The 4,884-nt window shown below is 36.3% G+C and overlaps 4 protein-coding genes and 1 non-coding gene across 17 annotated transcripts in view; 3 read left to right on the top strand and 2 right to left on the bottom strand.

Moving 5' to 3' along the window:
- The window catches only part of LOC116733095 (oocyte zinc finger protein XlCOF6-like), a 778,765-nt gene that overhangs the window by 146,900 nt on the left and 626,981 nt on the right, over positions 1 to 4,884 (top strand). The gene's annotated exons all lie outside the window — the stretch shown is intronic.
- Positions 1 to 4,884, top strand: part of LOC116733104 (gastrula zinc finger protein XlCGF8.2DB-like) — a 570,370-nt gene that overhangs the window by 137,667 nt on the left and 427,819 nt on the right. The gene's annotated exons all lie outside the window — the stretch shown is intronic.
- The window catches only part of LOC116733103 (immunoglobulin superfamily member 3-like), a 919,724-nt gene that overhangs the window by 513,747 nt on the left and 401,093 nt on the right, over positions 1 to 4,884 (bottom strand). The window lies entirely within an intron of this gene.
- The window catches only part of LOC116733131 (butyrophilin-like protein 8), a 766,651-nt gene that overhangs the window by 524,718 nt on the left and 237,049 nt on the right, over positions 1 to 4,884 (top strand). The window lies entirely within an intron of this gene.
- On the bottom strand, positions 4,296 to 4,458 carry LOC116733514 (U1 spliceosomal RNA). The gene has a single exon (XR_004342039.1). It is a non-coding gene; the product is annotated as a U1 spliceosomal RNA (small nuclear RNA).

The following is a 4,884-nucleotide window of genomic DNA, read 5'->3' as shown; positions in this document are numbered from 1 at the left end:
AACAGAAATAAAAGGCTTGGAAACATCCGTGTGTTTGTGTAATTACTTTAATACTGTGTTTCACTCACTTAAATATATAAACCTTTTATCAATGTTGTGAGATATTTAATATAACTTTATGTTGAGAGGAGGCTCAAAGGGGAAAAGTCAAGTGGGAACTAAAAATCATTTACAGTTTCTTCAGTGCAGCCAAAGTGAAACACACGGGAAGTTACGGAGCTCACGAGGTAGCATTAGCTCCTCTTAGAAGGTAGTTTTAAAATAGGTTTGGTGTTTTCGGTAAATATTTCCGTATTTTCAGTGAAAATGTCTTCAGTTCCGCCTCAGAGAGAGTTTATCAACGCGCAGGTAACTCCTGCTGGAGAAACATTCACAGAGTGGAAAGAAATCAACGTTAAGATGGAGGAAGAGATGGAGGATCAGCGCAGACTGATGGATTTTACCCGGATACCGAGGATCATCTTACACCGGATAGGTACGAAACACCTTTAAATTTCACTCAGTAGAGTTAAAAACAGCGAGAAACAATGTAGGTAATTTTTTGGGGTGACCCTGAACTCAAAGTAAAAGACTCAGAAATATCAAATCAGTTCCCGCCGGAAATAAATAAATAACAATGAATAAATAAATACTTAGAATGATGAACTCTGACCTCGACAATAGCCAATAATAAAGAATATCCTATTCATTAAATAATATCAAAATTACAGTATGTGTTTCGTGACTCCTTCATCTCTACTTCACCAGTTTAAGAAAGTACTGGTTAAAGTTTGCGCTTAAAATGATTAGTTTTACTAACCAACTGAAATTATTAGTTTATGGTTAGTTTAATGTTTTGTGTTTAGTCTTATATTTTACTATTGTTTAGGTTCGTTCTATGTTAAATTATGGCTCTTTAAATAGTCACATGAGGATTCACACGGGTGAGAAGCCTTTTTTATGTGAGATCTGTGGAAAAAGTTTCTCTCAAAAATCTTATCTTTCTCAACACGTTGAAGCTCACGCAGCTGAGAAGACTTTTTCTTGTGTGATTTGTGGAAGACCTTTCCGGTCTAAACCTAATTTACTTTTTCATATGAAAACTCACCCAGGTGAGAAACCTTTCTCTTGTGTGACGTGTGGAAAAAGTTTCTCTCAGATTAGCAATTTAGCTGTTCATATGAGAGAGCACAGAGCACATGATGGCATAATTTGAACCTGAAGTATCAACATTCTCAGTAACTTGCTGTTTGAAAGCGCAGTAATTATAGCTGGGTGACATTTTGTAAATGTAGCAGCTTTGTTAAAAAAACATTTCAAATGGATTTAGCTGAAATACTTTGAAGAAATAATCTTATTCTGGTAGTTTTAGCTTTTCATTTAAATGCTTATTTTTAAGTGAGATTGTCTCCACATTAATTGTCTGTCCCGCATGCTCTGTTTTTATAGTTTGTGTGTTTTACTGTGACTGTACTGAAGAAACAGGAAATGATTTTTGGTTCCACTTTGAATTTTCTGCTGTGCTTCTTCTCTTTGTAAAAAAAATTACAAACTTTATTGATAGGTTTATTGTTAGTGGAAATTTAGAAAATAGTTTCTTTTAGTTATATGTGTAAACTGGGGTTGTGACTCTTATTGTATGGTGGTAAAACATAACGCTTGCATACTGCTTGCTTGATAATTCAAGACCAAGTATACGTAGGGAGGGAATGTTTAGTGAGAATAGATCAGTCTGGAAAAAACACTGATGATGTTGTTGCAATAACTAATAAAATGCTGCTTGAGTGAAAATGACTTATGTCTCCTTGGTAACTAAGAGCGATAGCTCATTAGAGTAAACTTTCTTATTCATTTAAGTTTTTCCATTACTATTCGTTCAGTACCTCAGTTCACCTGAGTGAAACGCAGTATATAAAATAATTACACACAGACTAATGTTTTCAAGCTCTTTCAGTTAATTATTAAGTTTTATGTTTTTTAACACATTTACTAAAGTTTTTATATAAAATGTTTATATTAAACTTCCAACGTTTAATAAAAACATTTTAAATCACAAATGTGACACAGAAGCACCTTCATGCTGCCACCTACTGACAAGAACCTGATACTACACCTACATTGTTTCAGCTGCAACAGATGAGAAATCAGTGACTCAGCTATTTTTCTACAATTTGTGCTTCTGAATTCATTTCAGTGGATTTCATATGCTGGAGTATGTTTAAACAGTCATGTTCAATAACATGGAATCTGACCAGCAAATAAAAACATTTTATGTCAGAAATGTGGGTTTGAAGTCAGTTATCCAAAAGTTTCTGTTGTGAGACGGTTTTTTCAATTATATTCAAAATGTTCCAGTTAAATACAATACTCTAAACCACATGTGGCCTCATACTGTTTAACTTTAAAAATGAATCTGAACATACAAACTATAACCTTATGTGCCGATATAATAACTGTACTTGTTAACCCCTAAACAGAAATACAAGGTTTTAAAACATCAGTCTATGAGTCATTATTCAAAGTACTGTATCATAGGTGTTTGGTGCCTTTCTATCCTAAAGAAAAAGATATAAAACTTCAGATATCTTACAACAAGATATTAACATTTATGGAAAAACCTCACATAACCTTATATTAAAGCAGGTAGTACAGCGGCCTCCGTAAGAAAGGCTAACAGTATTCAAATATGCCGCATAACTGATCAGTACAGTATTGCGAGGGAACGCAAAAGAAATTTTTCCCCATGTCCCCTAGAGGGCTCCGTAGAAAACAGAGGCAAATTATTTAGAACATTTTATATCACGCTTAACTGTCTAGTCCAGTGGTCCCCAACCCCCGGGCCGCGGACCGGTACCAGTCCGTGGACCAATAATAATGAAATATTTCTGTTTTATGTATTATTTGGGTCTGGAGGACCTTTTATTTTGAAAATCCTTTAACCTGATTCTCTCGGTTGCGTCTTGCGTGCCAACATTGAGCCACAAACCGCAAAATGAGTCAGAAACAGATCAGATGTTTTTGGAAAGTTTCTTTATGAAGGGAAAAGGCCCAGAGAAGAGACAGGAGGATGGATTTATCCCGGCAGGTGATTCCCACAGTCCAAGCTCTGCATGATATGGTGACCGGATGTTAATGAGGCAATGAAGCTTCAAACTGCTTCGCCACTAGAGACCAAGAACCCTGAGCATCAGCAACACTTCCGGTGTTATTGTCTCTCATCTCTCCCAGATGGACCGTCTGGCTGCAGAGAAACGAGCTCATGGCTCCTATTAGTCGTTATTGTGAGTTAAAATTTTCACGAAAGTAAAATGTTTGTTTTTGTGGTATATTTTGAAGGGATATGTAAACGTTACCATAGCGACCAGAGACAGAAACCGTTAGGGCAGCGGCGGAGACGAGGAGAGGAGTAGAGCTTTAGGTCTGGTTCACACGGCACGATTTTAGGATTGTCGGCCGATTTTCCAAACCTCTGTGACCAGAGAGCCGATAAAAGTCCAACAGGTTCGGTCGGTTCGTGTGTCCAGCCACACGGCAGGAGCAACACACCACACTAACCGGTTCCAGAAGAAAATCCAGTAAAACCCCCAACATACCCCACATGAATTTAGAATAATCAAACATGGATGATGATGTAGAAGCAGCAGTGATAGTTTGTGGCTCATTTTAAGAGATAAAAGACGAAACAAATAGAAAAGGCGTTTGATAAAAGATGGCGGGAGCAGCCGCTCTATTTGCTGCACTATGATTTGGAGGTGAGTTATGTTTTTTCGTAGTTAACAATTTAACTGAATAAACATAACCACATATAATAAACATGTATAAAATGTGAATTTTTGCTTATATCTGCTTAACAACCCTGGTTGTAACAACTTGGGTTGTTATTCTGCTGTGAACCGAATTAATTTGTTTGTTATTGACTTTTACTCAATTAAATTTCTTACGTATACATTGCAAATTGTATTTTTATTATAGTTGATTATGTTGTTTTTCATCTCTCCTTATTTCTTTCGTTCTTCCTATAACTGATGGAGATATATAGACATTATTTATAATGTATAAAAGTATTGTTTATGTCATGTAATTAGCCATACATTCTTAAGAAAATGAAATAATAAATACTTTATGGTATTCTTATTTAGTAATGTAATTAGATTAGTTGTATTCTCACCCCACGCCACTAGAGGCAGAAGCAGGCCCGAGAAGATGCGACTATGGAGCAAATTTAGAAGTACACCAAAAGCAATTTATTCGGTGTTTAGTATCATGCATAAATTGATTCAGATGGTATCACATAATTTATCATTTCACATTATTACCAGGGGAGAGCGCGAACGCAGTCCCCCACTACCATAAATTGTGCAGTTGAGATTCTCCCATGTGGAGAATTCACAGAGGTCAGATCGCCGCAGTGCAATGGCTGGTCCTCACCCTGAGCGATCCACCTACAGGATCATGGAATCGCTCCTGCCAGGTAAGTATGCTGTTCATTACTCCGACTGACGATTAACAACTTCACACATCCGGTTCTGACTCACGGTGGGAAAGAAAATATTCCCTGATTCACTTTAGGATTTAACATTTAACAAAACACATTCAGTAACTCATAGAAATAATAACAAATATGTAATAGAAATCAAAATAAACCAGAATATGGGCGGTTTAAAGCTCCCAAAATGCATTGCGAGAGAGTGCTGAAGCGTTTTAATTTTAGCATTTAAAATGTATTTCGTCCCTCAAATTAACCTAAGCAACCTAAGTATATTCAGAGCTGATTACATCTACAACAACTAATAATTTATATTAATATATCTAAAATGTAAAGGAAACCAAAACAAATGTTTATTTTGTATCAATAACGGCGTTAATGGCCGCTCTTCTGCTGCCACCTGCTGGTCAGAGCGAGGA

The sequence above is a fragment of the Xiphophorus hellerii genome, chromosome 14 (genome assembly GCF_003331165.1).
Source record: "Xiphophorus hellerii strain 12219 chromosome 14, Xiphophorus_hellerii-4.1, whole genome shotgun sequence".
In the NCBI taxonomy this organism is placed as follows: Eukaryota; Metazoa; Chordata; class Actinopteri; order Cyprinodontiformes; family Poeciliidae; genus Xiphophorus; species Xiphophorus hellerii.
The sequence above is the reverse complement of the archived record's forward strand: the minus strand, read 5'-3'. Positions and strand labels throughout refer to the sequence as shown.